At 56.3% G+C, this 14350-nt stretch overlaps 1 pseudogene, besides 1 other annotated feature; it reads right to left on the bottom strand.

Annotated features, from left to right (window-relative positions):
• Positions 1 to 4844: 4844 nt before the first annotated feature.
• On the bottom strand, positions 4845 to 13314 carry NCLIV_007220 (annotated as a pseudogene).
• Positions 4845 to 13314: a sequence feature.
• Positions 13315 to 14350: the final 1036 nt, after the last annotated feature.

Genomic DNA, 14350 nt, shown 5'->3' with positions numbered 1-14350 from the left:
GGGACCGACGGAGAGGCGAACGAGGGAAGATCCAGGGAGCTCCCGCGACGGGTTTTAGCACCGGTGGTGCACCAGGCGGACAGGAAGAAACTGCTGTGGGACTGTGCGCGGACGCAGCGGGAGACGCAAGCAACGGAGAGAGACTGGACGTGAGACCGCAGAAACCAAGTGAGTCATCGCGGCAGACGGCAGGCGCCTCCTGTGCGCTTAGCCGCCGTTAGATGTCATGCCACGGAAGGCGAAACACACACCGAGGAGACGTCAAAGGTCGTAGAAGCCGCTATTCAGCACGAAAACGGAGCACCCCCACATAGCGTCTTTCTGCCTGACTCGCCCGTTTCGACAGCCGCAATGTCACCACTTTGTCGACGGGACACTCGATCGCAGGGGACTCCGCAAACTCCCACGAAGGCCTGAGCTGCACGTTCTGAAAACGCGGAATGAAGTAACGCGGACTGAAGTAACACGGTCGAGCACTGGGGCTTTTCTGCCGATCAGAGTCCATAACGCCGTTCACTCGCAATGCACGAAGCGAGAACCGCGTTTCCCAGAAGAGTGCGACTCTGTTTGTCAATCAGCCAAGAGACTCCGGATCGACACAAGGTCTTTGCCGCAGGGATGCAACATTGGAGGAGCAAGACAACGCGCGTTGCGCCCAAACTGCACTCAAAAAAACGTAGTTTCTGGAAGAAGTTAGCGATGAAGCTTGCCTATACAACGTGGAGGGCGAGGACCGGACACACTGTCGCGGCCCTCACTGAAGTAGGAGTCTGACGAGGTGTATATACCGTGGAAACACGGACGATTACGAGGGTCCTCTTTGGAACTGGCCACGGGGGGTTTTCCCCAGGATTGACGAGGGCGGCACTTTTTCGTCTTTCTGCCGCCTCAATTATTCAACAGAGTGTTGACAGGCCAAGTCATGCCGCACATTCGGCAGAGACATATTAACAGAAAGAGGGTTTCGCCCAGAGGGAGAGACTTTACTACTGAGTGCTCCGTGCGCACAACCTTTCGCTCGTTGACAGACATCCACGGTAAGAAAGGCACACAGGCACGGAGGGAAGCTAGCACTCTTTACCCGCTGACTTGCAGCCTTTCTGGAAAAAGTGTTGACGAAGCCAATCGAACGAGCCTCCGCTTTTTGCGGAAAGGAGTGGTAGGCGGGAACAGGCACACGCGGCGAAGACCCCCCCCCCTCGACTTTCGGCGGTCTTTGAACGATTTGACATGGGCCACTGCGGTCCCTTCCCCGAGAAAAACACGAAAGGGACTGGCTCCCCGTCGGCACACGGCTAGGAGTGGTTTTCCGTGCACCCAAACAGTCGAGTTCCTACACCGTCAAATTCGGTTCGCGAGGGTGAGGAGCGTGGCAAGGCCTGAGATGAGGAAAACACGCAACGAACACGGCGACACCCGAGAGGCCTAGGGTTGCGAGTTGCTGTCACCCTGTCCGCCCGAACCGCTCGGGAACCAAAACACCCTCCCTGCGAGAAAGGAACCGAACTTGGAGGAAAAAAAGAGGGAAGAGACGACGGTTGGCAAAAGCTGGACGAGGAGAGAGGGGTGAGGAGCCGCCCAAGAGGCGGGCGGCGCGTGCGACACAGCCCAGCACAGAGGGGGACACAGGCGACGGACGACCTAAGGGACGAGCGAAAAGTGCAGAGAGGAAACCGAGTCGAACAGGAAGAACTGCTTGGAAAGTGGAAATAACGTCTTGAAGACTCCAAAAAAACACAGAAACGTCCCTTTTCGACTCTGAAATACATCCGAGCAGCTTCCAAGCAGCAGGGCGGCATAGAGCGGAAACCCTGACTCGTGTGCTTGGCGGTTTGCTTGTGTACGTTATTTCTGTATATGCCCGTTGAGTCCCGGAGCGTCTTCTCTCATCGCCTTTTTTTTCGCATGTTCCTGCGCGCACGCGCACGCGAACCCACCCCGTTAGGGCATCGGCTCGAAACCGGACTACCTCAGGGGGGGGGGGGGGGGGGCGACCGCAAATGGCAGGAAGAGCGATCCGCTGGCACGCGAAACTGGTAAGTTACCTCAGGTGCCTCGGGAACTTCACGTGAGTCAACTGCAGTTTCCCTTTCGTCTTGGCGTGTTTCATTCAGTGGAGTGGACTTCACGTCGCAAATCCCACGCAAACGACAACGATGATGACAGCTTGGGCAACGGACAGCCCAGACCACGTCGTCGCCCTAGGCAATTTATGGAATGTACCAGCGACACAGACAGTGTGCAGTCTTACCATAAAGTCCGTTTCCCGAAAAGCCACGTGGACACAGCCTTGCGGAAGTATTTTCGCAGTTGCTGTTTGCAAAAGTTGCGAAAGATTATTTCGGTCCGAGAGAACACAGCGTCCACTATCTTCCCAGTAGACACACTCTCGCCCAGCTCGTGTCGCGCGACTGCTGAGCTTGATCCATGCCGTAGAGAGATATATGCTAACAAGCCTACGCGCAGAGCCTCTGCTGTTGCCAATATGTGCATCCTTGCAATGTGTTCATTCACGCTTTCGCTTGTGCAAAGGCTGCTCTCACTTGCGTCGTGTGTTAGACAGGCCGCCTCGAAGTGCCCAAGGTGGAGCACGGCATATTCGCTCAGCCGCCCGCACTGGCACCCGCACTGAGGCGGTTGAAGCCAAGAACCAGTTCCGTTCTTTTTTGATGCAAGACACTAATGCATGAATACCACCACTGCTTTTGCACCAGAACCTGTGTAGAAGGTATTCCGTCACCTTTAAGAGGTACGGGACACGGGGAGCGTTCGACTAGGGATGCGCTAAAGCTTGCAAGAGAGCACGGAGCAACTCAAGGTAACGCAAGCTGATGAGGACGCGCACGTCGAGTTTTTCGCGCACGGGGAAAGGGAAGGTAGGCGGTCTGTCTGTAGTGACTACGAAGTGCAGATAGGCCAGGACACAGGTGTGCGAAAACGAACCGCAGATACGTCCTGCGGGGCCGTTCGTATTCCACAGAACAGCTTAAAATGAGGTTATAGCGGGCAGTCCGTCGCCCCGCTAAAAGCACCTGGATTGGGCAAAGTGATCGAGCTGTTGGTGAAGCAAGATGTAGCGTTCAGTGCGGAGCGCAAATCGCTGTACGTTCTATTGAGCACCCACAGTTTGTAGAGACGACCCCGTTGTCTCGCTTCTCACATAGAATTGCCTCTACACGTCACACGGATGAGTTTTCCGCGTCCCGTGCTTCGTGCCCTGCGCCAACACACAACGCCGTCTAGTCTTCACTCAAGGGAATTTCTCTGTCGTACAGGGTGCAAGAAGCCCTGTTCTGAGAGGCTCGGTCTACCTCCTTTTGTGCTCCGCTTAACCAATCTAATAAAAAGTGAGCGGAGGGTTCAACTACGGACTATAATGAAGTTCATTTCTACCTAGGAATGCATTTTCGTCGTATCGGAGAATCAAGAATCCACACAACCTCCGAGGCAAAAGAAAAAGTGGCCTCTTTGATTTTGCGAAATACACTTTCCAACCAGTTACTTTCAGTGTTCGCTTTGCTTCCCGGTGAGTGACTGTCACGTGCTCGATGACGCTTGCGAGAATAGAACGGCCGACGCCGCACTGGGGCGCGCAGAAATCTCTACGCCCCGCCGACTGCTCGGTGTTTTCGTCCAGCAGCTGGCGAGAAAGTGCGCCACATAGCGGCTGGTGTACAACGGTAAGTGAACATTTTTGTAGACGTCCACACAAAAGTAATGGGCAGTAGCGACTGCTCTTATCACGGAAATCGGCAGCTCTCCAAACAGACGGAGTATCTAATTTTAAGCAACAAGTGAGCACATTCAACGGGCGTTGTACTGCACGAATTCCGTAGGGACTTTTGCTTCGCTCGCTTTATCAGCGGATGTGTTCGGCTTTTCCGCTTCTGACACACCAGTGTCAACAGACGCTGACAGGAGGAAAATCCTCTTTTCCCACACAGACAGGCTGTATCCATTCCGTTTACGTCGTTTGTCGGATAGCACGCAGACGCGTCGCACCACCTCCCGGGCGGCAGCATCGGTATTGCTGCTAGCTACTTGAGGACCACCCGCATTTTTCTATCTCTGGTCGAACTCTCTGAGCAAAACCCCAAGAGCTCCACACCAGATAAAGAGGAAACCACTGTTGTGGCTGTTTGCTGGTTCACAGACTCTGTATCCATTAACATCGGCGATTCACAGAGGCTGTTTTGAGCTGGACTTGGTTGAGCAAGTCGTGGCACGGGCCAATACGCGCAAGTGGCAAATACAGAAGCGATAACCAAAAAATAAGCGAAGAAACGAACGTAGCTAGAACTGGTAGACAAGTCAACAGGGAGCAGCTTGAACTCAACGTATGGACAAGTCAAACAAGAAAACCGGCACGTAGAGCTCGTCCATCGGCGTATGGCATGCCGCAATTCGTGGAAGATGCTCGCCATACACACTCCGGTTTCGGACGGGTGTGTCATAGCCTCAGAGGGGCCCCTAAGGATCTGCCCGACAGCGGGATGAAGCAGCAAGCGCGCGCAGTCTCCTGAAGTGCAAGAGCTTTCCGACTGCAAACCTCTTTCGAAAAAATGTGTTCCGGAAGCTAGCGGCTTCCACCAGCAGTCATGGAAACAACCCGCCCACCCCTCGCTCTCGTCTCCTCGAGCCATTGCAGAGGAACTGGATTTGTGCCTTCGCACTTTGAGGGAAGTGGAGTGGCTCACTCTCCGCACCACGCTCCCCATCCCATGCACACGGCAGAAGTGATTCATATTCAAAACGGCGCTAGAAAGCACCTTCCCTCTGACGCCCCGCTCACGTTTCTACAGCGGCGATGCACGAGCTTTCCACACAACCTGTCACGCGCAGATTTACAGAGCCCTCAGGCAGCGGCCCTGACGGGTGAAGAGGACTTGTGTGACGAAGGAAAAGAAAATTTCAGCTTGCCGCCCTCTGCTGCGACCGCCACGACATCGCTTTCGTTCACCATGCCCTTGAGCATGTTCTGGGCGATGGGTGTCTCAACCTCACGTTGGATCAAACGCTTCAACGGCCGCGCTCCATACGCTGGATCGTACCTGAATCGAAACCGCCCAGACAGAAGAGCCAGAACCCAAACGGATTTTTCTCTCGCAGACTCTCGGTTCAAAGGAGAATCGAGGACACCAAAGCGGGGGCCTCGCGCCTGCACGGAGATTCTCGAACTCGCCAGCTTGCACTCTCACCCGATGTCAGCTAGGTACGCCAAGGCAGAGTCCTCCACCTTCAACTTCACTTTCTTCTCCAGCAACCGATCGGCAACTTTTGCCATCTCCAGTCCGACGATGCTCTTCAGTTCTGAGGAAAACAAGACATGCCACAGATTGCCTTGCCAAATGCTAGCAGCCGAAATCGGGAGGCGCGGCCAAGTGCGCTGTTTTCGCTCTCGGATTCCCAGCGCCCTCCCGGCGGAAACCGGGAAGCTCCTGGGGTGTCTGGGTCTGCGCCTCTCCAAACCTCGCACGAAAAGCCTTCTTGCACACTTTGTAAGGAGCCAGGGGGACGCCGGCACACTCTCTTTCGTTCCTTTATGCTCATGTGTTAGTGGCCGATGCCAAAAGTCTATCATACTTAAATGGATTAATCGAGAGCAGTGAGTGCTAGGGAAAACCCGCTGTGTCTGCTGCGCGGGCCCCCGGCCTCGGGTGGCTCATGTCCGGCGCAGAGTGCACAACAGAGATCGTGCTGCCTGTGTCTCTGACGAGTCCCGCGTCCATACCTTTTTTGCTAAGAGAATCGAAGATGACGAATTCGTCGACGCGGTTGAAGAACTCGGGCCTCAAGGTTTCTCGGACAGTCTGCATCACCTTGCTGCATGACAGAAGTCGGGTGGGTAGCAACAGACATGAAGAGTCGCCACGAGGACAGCGAACGAAGTCTTCTGTAGTGAAGGAGCACATCGCCGAGCCCGTTGCAAAAAGGAACTCTGTGTACACCGCGATTCGATGCGAATCCGCACTCTGCAATCCCACTGCATGCAGTGCAACGCAGCAGTCCGGCCGTCTACAACAGCTGCCAGGACCCGCTGGGCTCCGGACTGCCCATAAAACAAAAAAGAAAAGGTCTGTCGTCTACCTTCTCCGCGCCGTGAAAAGCTTACGTCTTCATTTCTTGCTTGCGCGCAGGATCCCGGGCCATTTCAAGAATGTGCTGAGACCCAAGATTCGAGGTGAAGATAACGATGCAGTTCCGGAAATTTACGACATTTCCCTTGCCGTCTGTCACTCGCCCGTCGTCGAGAACCTGCAGTAAGATGTTAAAGACATCCGGGTGCGCCTTCTCCCTGGATGCACACCGGCAGCAAACACACAGCGAACGGAAAAAGTAAAAGATCCTCCGCCTCACGTTCACAGACGTCTTCAGATGTTGCTCATGCGAAGACTTGTCTGTGCGTTCTTCCAGCCCCCCTGCGTCAGCGCCGCACACGCCCCCGTCGCATCGCGTGCGCGCGTGCGTGGCCAATCTCCGTTAAGGCGAAAAAACCGCAGTCTTCTGGTCCCTAGTTGGAAGTGCTTTCGCTTTTTTCCTGCATGCGGCACGAGCCCAAAGCGCTTGGCTTCTTCTGCAGGTCAGTCGTCGCGATCCTTGGGCGCACAACCGCGAGTGGAACAAAGGAGAGACACTGCAAGTCGGACTCCAGATATGCCGCCGCAGTTCGACCGCGCGTTTGCTCCCCCCGCGCAACTGCACAAGGACTCACATTTCGTCGAACAGAATGACCGAGTACGGCTTCTTGCGCACTTCGTCCGTCAGCTGGCCTCCCTGCTCATAGCCGACGTAACCGGGAGGAGCACCAAGAAGCCGCGAAATTGTGTGCTTTTCCATGTACTCGCTCATGTCGATTTTCACCATGGCGTCCTCTGAGAGCGGAGAATGACAACGCGAACACGCTTCCCAGCCACACCATGCACAGCTGCACCGCTTTCGACACGAGGCACGGCCCTATATATACATATATATATATGCATACATATATATATACCTATATTTATATACATAGATATATATATATATATATATATATATACCTATATTTATATACATACATACGTCTATTTATATACATAAATATGTATATATATACACTTATATATACATATATGTATCGCTCGTTCTTAGAGAGCAGTCGCACACGTTTTGTTTGCAAACTGCCAGCCTGCGACGCTCTTTGCGCACTCCCAAAGCGCCGCCCTCTGTTAGTGGATGACTTTGCCGCCTTTTGCCGCAAGAAAAATATCGACACGGGACGCGTGGGGTCTTCTTGGCCCCCCAGCTGGTGTTCGGCGCGCCTCTGAAAAGGACGTGCCCGTGCACGGACCTCCCTCTGGACAGGCTCATCGTGCATGCATTCTCACCGGAGTCGAACATGAGTTCCGCCAAGCTCCGGCAGAGCTCGGTCTTCCCAACGCCTGTGGGTCCGAGGAAAAACAGACTGGCGATGGGGCGGTTCGGGTCGTTGAGTCCCGCACGCGAGCGCTGGATGGCCTCGGCCACGACCTGGGCCTGGAAAGCACACCCGCGGCGCAGCGGCCGAGACAAAAGCGAGACATTCAGGGCGAGTCTTGCGAGACTGCGAACGCATCGCCGGCGCAGCCTCCCACGTTTGAAAATACCCGGAGAAAACGCGTCGCGCCCGAACACCTGTTTTTTTCGTTCGCCGTGGGATCAGCCGCGCCCCAGTCGCGCAACGGATCCCCATTGTAACACCTCGGCGCGAGCCGAGCACAGAGTCGGCGCACTTACCGCGTGGTCCTGCCCGACGACGCGCCGGTGGAGATCCTTCTCGAGGTTGAGGAGTTTCTCCTTTTCGCTCTGCTTCAGACGCGTCACGGGGATGCCTGTCCACATCGCGACGACGCTTGCAATGTCGTCGACGGTGACTTCGTCCCGCAGCAGCCGCTTGCCTCCCGCAGTCGCGGCCTTGTACTGCGCCTCCGCCTCTTTCAGTTGTCGCTAAAAACACAGGGCGAGAGCATCGAAGCACCGAGCGGCTGACACGACGCTCTCTCGGAAGAAAGCACGCGCCCATGCAAACGACCGGTCACTGTCCCACTGGGGGGACGGGGTGCGTGACACAGCGGAGCTTCGCACCGAGAAGCCACGTAAAAAGTTGACGAGGATGAACTAGGTAAAAGAGCCTGCGGCCTCGTGACACTGCGAGCGACTGAACACCGCAGCACAGAAAACGAACGTGTATATTTGTTTTTGACTGGCAACAGAACGAAGGACACGGGAAAGGTTACCTACGCGAGGTACCTAAATTTCCTTATTTCAGTTACCCGGTTGTAGAGCACCTCGATTCTCTAGAAACATCTACGCTAGCTGCTGCGTCTCCAAAGCACGCACCGCGGCAAACGGCGACTCCACTAGGGATCGCCTCTGCTGCGGCCTCGGCCGCCGACACCCCTGGAATTCCAAGAAATCCCCTTTGTCCCCGCAAGAGGAATTCCCCGCCACACGGCGGCAAGAAACCTTTCACACCGACAACGCCACGGAGGCAGCCACAGCGGCGCGAAGCAGTCTCGGGCAGAGAGCTTAAACAGCGCAGCTGAAGAACGCCAACGGCCCAGGACAAAGAGTGGCGAGGGGGAATCAAACTTTCTGCAGAGGCTCGGCACGCCTTGCGAGGAATCGCGGCTCGGCGCGAGGTCGGCAGACGTACTTCCAGATCAGGCAGAGTCTCGAATCGAAGTTCAGCCGCCCGGTTGAGATCGAAGTCGCGTTCCGCCTTCTCGACTTCCACCTTGACGACGTCGATGCGCTCTTTGAAGGCGCGGATCGCGTCCACTTGAGACTTTTCCTTCGTCCATTCTTCAGTCAACTTCCCCTGCAGGCAGAAGGCAGACCCGAAAACGCAGAAGAATCGGGTCTTTCAGTTCACACACACTACATGACTTGTCACATTCCGCGCCTTTCCTCTACGTCGCTTCATCGGCATCCACCCGAGCTTGTTCGCACATCACGATTTTCTGCATCTACGCTCACATACGCCTATTCGTTTACGTGAAAGCACACGCTGGCCAGGCACCCTGTGCACCTCTTTGCAGGGGGACAACGCCGCGCCGGCGACTTGCGGGGACCGAGGGAGTACCTGATCAGCCTTCAGACGCTCGATCTGACTCTCGACACTGCGGAGTCGCCACTTCTCCTGCTCGTCCAGCATGCGTTCTCGGCCGTCCCCTTGAATGGAAATTTTCTCCATCTCCAGCTGCAGCAGGCGCCGGTCGATTTCGTCCAACTGGATCGGTTTGCTGGAGACTTGGATCTTCAGCTGGGCTGCCGCTTCGTCGACGAGATCGATCGCCTTGTCAGGCAGGAAGCGGTCGCTGGAAAGGATACAGAATGCAGAGAGTGCAAGCGGCAAAATCACGGTGCGGAAATCGCGTCTGCGTGTGTAAGGTGCGATCCAGGAGATCATAAAAAAGTGCAGGTGGGTAACAACGTAGGGTCTCTGCATTTTTAAAGGGACTACACGGTCATGAATCACACAAAAGAGAAAACTGGATCTGGTAAACAGAACTTCCACAATCCAAACCACGAGTTTCCACCACGCGTATTACAGATGTACGGTCTCCGCAGGATTTTCGTGCTGCGTGGCAGCCAGTCGTCCAGGCACCCCTCAGAAACGAAGAAAACCGACCTTTTCACACGATTTGCGCCACAGGCGAAATCGTGTATCCTCGCCGTCTCTCTGCATGCGCCTGGCCAATCGCCCGATGACGCGTGCGAGTCTCACCTGATGTATCGATGGGCGAGGTTCGCTGCTTCAACTAGGGCCGAGTCGAGAATTCGGACGCCGTGGTGCACTTCGTACCGATCTTTCAACCCTCGGAGGATACTGATCGTCTCGCCGACTTGCGGCTCGTCGACCTGGAGGAAAGGAGAGGCCAGATGCACACGGCTCCGACTGCGTGGAGACACCAAGGATCAGCAATTTTGGCGAACCGTGCGGCTGAAATCGACGAAAAGTTGAGGGCCTCCACTTTTCGTGCGTCACACCACAGACACATCCCGGACCCCTAATCGGGGGGCGGTGGTCAGCCCCGACGAGCGATCTGAAAACGCGACACTTGAGCCCAGCTGCGCCGAAAAAACAGCTGGAGGCGCCCGCAGCGGCTGCTGTGAAGCCCGACAAGGACGTCTGGCTTCTCTTCGGCTCGCCTCGCTGTCAACAAATCTTTCGAGCAGGGCCCTACCAGAACTTTCTGAAATCGCCGTTCCAGAGCCTTGTCCTTCTCAATATACTGGCGGTACTCGTTCGTTGTCGTCGCTCCGATACAGCGGAATTCGCCTCGGGCGAGCATGGGCTGCGACAATCCAGAAGACCCACACCGGAAGGCGTATCGAAAAAACGGGAGTGTCCCCTCCGGTCTTCCTGTGTTCTTCCTGCGTGCTGCATGCCTCTCTCCACGCTGTAGAACGGCGTCGCTTTCGAGTCCCCCCTTTCGCGCGGTCCTCTCGAAGAGAGAGCGCCCTATACATCGCTTCAGGAAGCCCGACTCAGCGCGCCTTTCGCAGGCGACATGCGAGAACCAAGTCTTTTCCTGCTTGCACGTTGTGACGCTTGTGACGCTCCTAAAGAAATGCTTAATCGGACACCACCTGCAAACCCGTTCGCCTTTGGTTTCTCCCTCGTTCTGTGGGTGGTTTGGACGAGCTGCAGGGTAAACCTTCCAAACACAGCCCCAGTTCTCACCTTCAGCATGTTGCCAGCGTCCATGGCTCCGCCTTCGCCTCCGGCACCAGCCCCGACGACCGTGTGGATCTCGTCGATGAACATCACGACGTCTCCTTCCGCGTCCTGAACCTCCTTGAGCACCGCTTTCAGGCGCTCTTCGAACTCACCGCGGTACTTGGCACCTGCGAACACACCGGACCGGATCCGCGAAATCTCAGCTTCTTTCGCCATGATCGGCGCTCGCAAGGCAGAATGCTTCGGTCGCCTTCGCTCGCTGCGACGCGTGCCTGGAGGCGAGACAACCGTCGAGCCGTTTACCTGCAATAAGCTGAGCCATGTCCAGCGAAATCACCCGGCGGCCCTTGAGCGAGTCCGGGACGTCTCCAGAAATAATTCGCTGGGCGAGACCCTCGACAATCGCTGTCTTGCCGACGCCCGGATCTCCGAGCAGAACTGGGTTGTTCTTCGTGCGCCGCGAAAGAATCTGAATGGTCCGGCGAATCTCGTCGTCGCGTCCAATGACGGGATCCAGCTTCCCGGCCCGTGCGGCTGCAGTCAAGTCCCGGGAGTAACGATCCAGGGCCTGGTACGCCTAAACAGAACACCACAGGATGCAAGAACCTCGCCTGCTGTCTTTGCCGCTATACTGGCTGTTACGAATGCGTCGTGCCCGCATCGAAGTGCCTGCGCTGCACAGGAGGCGCGTGCGGCCGGCCGACGCCGCACGAGCAGCCTCTCTGAACCGATGCTTTGTCGTGAGCTGCGCTTTTTTTGCGGGGGTTCGAGACACACAGGCACACACAGCACACACACACGCGTTGCCTCACGAGCTCGGGGTTCTTCGACGTGACCTTTTTCTTGCCGCGAATGTCTTCGACGGCAGTCCGAAGCTTGTTGAAGGACACGTTTCCCCGGGTGAGAAACGGCCTGGTGAACTTTGTGTCCTCCGCCGCGAGAGCCAACACGAGATGCTCCACGCTCATGTATTGATCCTGTACACGGCCGCAAGAGCAAGAGAAGGTCCACGAATCGAGACAAAGTCCGCAAAACAGTTGCCGAACGCACAGACGGGCACCCTGTCGATATCCACGACACCAATTCCAGTCGGCCAACGACTGCCTCATCGTACACAACAGAGTTACAACTCCAGACAGAACCTCGCGTCTAACCCCCAGGGCGCTGTCTGCAGGAACCGTCCGCTCCTCAGGCGTCGCACGTGGTCCAGACTCTCCCTTCCGACCAAGCGCCGGAGCCTCCCTGTTGTTCGTAGGCAAGCGAACCTTGAACTCGCGCTTGTAGCGCTGAGCGGCACTGAGGACGTTTTGGAGTCCGCGCCCGAGAACCTTCTGATCCGAGAATCCCATCGTCATACGCGGCTGCGTCTTCAGGTGGCGATTCAGCTCCTCTTGCATCTTTGGCACGTCCACGCCAGCTTTGGAGAAGATCTGTGTCGCCAAGCCATCCGGTCCGTCGTCTAACAGAGCTGCGAAGAGGATCAAGTAGATGTCAACCAAGCCGACGCGGTCGTTCCTCGCACGGATCGACGCATGCGTATATTCTTCCGCACGTGCACACATGTAGAGATGCACGAACGAGTACGTCCCGCAAACCGGCATAGCGGCGTCGCTTGCGGTTGGACCGATAGGGGCCATCTTGAGCATAGATTCGATTGCTGGCGACGATTGGTCCCCGCCCCCGATCCCGGAAGACCTCACAACACTTCCGGCGCGTTCCTCCCACGCTCGCCGCTGCAACTGAAAACGATGTCAAACACAGTGTTTGGTCGGGTGACCACCCGTTTGACCTGACATCCAATCGGGAGACCGTGGCGCTGCCGGCTCGGCCTCCCACGAGCAAGTCTTCTCACCTTTGAGCAGCATTTCCGCTTCCACGTATCCAGACTCAAGTTTGTCCGCCAATTCGCCTAGGGCCCCCATCGCTTCCCACGCTTTCTCGGTGTAGTCTTCTGAATTCAGAACGAGTCCGTCCTCCGCCATGCGCAGCTCGGTGGATCTGCACGTGGGTCCGTCGCCCATCTGAGGCAGGTTGAAGCGGTAGAGAAGATTGTTGTACCAAGACGCAGTTTGCGGCCTGGAGCAGGTGGCGGTGCGGAGCGGGGAAGTGCGGCCAGCAGAGGAGCAGAACCGAGCCCTGGTGGACGACCGGTGGCCAGCTGCACAGGATTCGACAAGCGCGACCAGAGGAGACTCGGACATATGACGTGCGGAGACGCAGACGCTTGGTTCCCGGTTGCCTCCCAAACTGAACAACGGTGTTGACAGTTCTCGAGACAAAGGAGATCCCTCCGGATGCACGAGAGGAAGCGCAGCTGAGCGGCAACTCACGGCGAAAGAGGTGAGGCCGCGCCGCAGGCGCGCGCGCGACGGCGGGACCGAACAGCTGCCATTGTTGGAATTGCGAAGCACTGCAAGCTCACCTGGAATGCCCGACGGAAGGAAACCCAAGATCGAGGCTGCAGACGTGGAGAGTTGGATGGTATGGCCCACTGTCTGCTGGACTAAGTTGACGAGGATGGCTCCCCATAGAACGAGCAGACGGACACGCGCAGTTGAGCGCGGACTTCCGCCTGGGGGAGGGCCGTTGCGGCCCCGTGGCCACGCCATTGGCGAGGAAGGCGCAGAACGTTCAAGAAACGTGAGAGCACAAATATGCTGCATCAGAGACGGGGTTCACATCAGAAAGATATTGCTGGACGAAGTCAAGAACTGGGCGCAAGTTGTGACGGGCAAGGCAAGCAGGTCTTGTCGGAGACAGCGCACGAGGCGTTTTAGACTTATTTCGCACTGTGGGAAACGCCGCCTCATCCGTACCACACGGATCTTACAGGAACATGTGCGTAGAGGGAACAATGAAACACGAAGGTGTAGCGCTGGAAGATTTAGAACGACGCGTCCAATTCCTTGAGGAGACACGCCCTGTTCACAGTGCATGCGCACACTGTCGATTTTCGTGTTGCGCACAGTCGCAGTCCGCAAACTTGAGGGACCCACGCAGTCGCGAGCGGGGACCGCGTCTCCGGAAGAAGACACACACGGACAGCACCGTGTTCGAAGGGGAATCGACCACCCGGTATCACCTGTTTGGGATGCCGTCGAAGGAATCATTGCCAGCAAGAACGCAGACTGGGTTTATAGTTGGCAGCAGTTTCGCAGGAAACGAGCAAGGGAAGCGATAGCAGTGTCGTTCTTTCCTCATTGACTTGCACAAGGTGGGTAACGTCTTTTTTTTTGCCTCCACTTCACGGGATGTCCCGCGGGCCTTCAGGTCAACTGAGGCGCACCGGGTGTCGGTAAACAGGAGGGAAATCGTTGGAATGAATTCTCCGAACACACATAGGCCACGCACAAACAGATGCACAATCATCTGTTTGGCAGAGTGGGCGTGTGCTCGCGCTGGACTCTTGCCTGCCGACTGACCGTCCTCCACCGTACGATGACAGTACAGCCAGGAGCTACCAGTTGTTTACACAGGAGAAACCGGGTGCGGCAAAATTGTTTCTGGTGTTCATGAAGGCACCTATCCTTCACAGAGACTCAATGCAACGTGTTCATAGTGCCGTAGCAATTTGACCCATCATCGTGTTTCTGAACGGCGCGCCCTGGTAAGGGCAACCACGTGGACCGTCACGTTTTGTGTTCC

This window comes from Neospora caninum, chromosome III, assembly GCF_000208865.1.
Source record: "Neospora caninum Liverpool complete genome, chromosome III".
Classification (NCBI taxonomy): Eukaryota; Apicomplexa; class Conoidasida; order Eucoccidiorida; family Sarcocystidae; genus Neospora; species Neospora caninum.
Note: the sequence above shows the minus strand (reverse complement) of the source record. Positions and strands in the feature narration are given on the sequence as shown.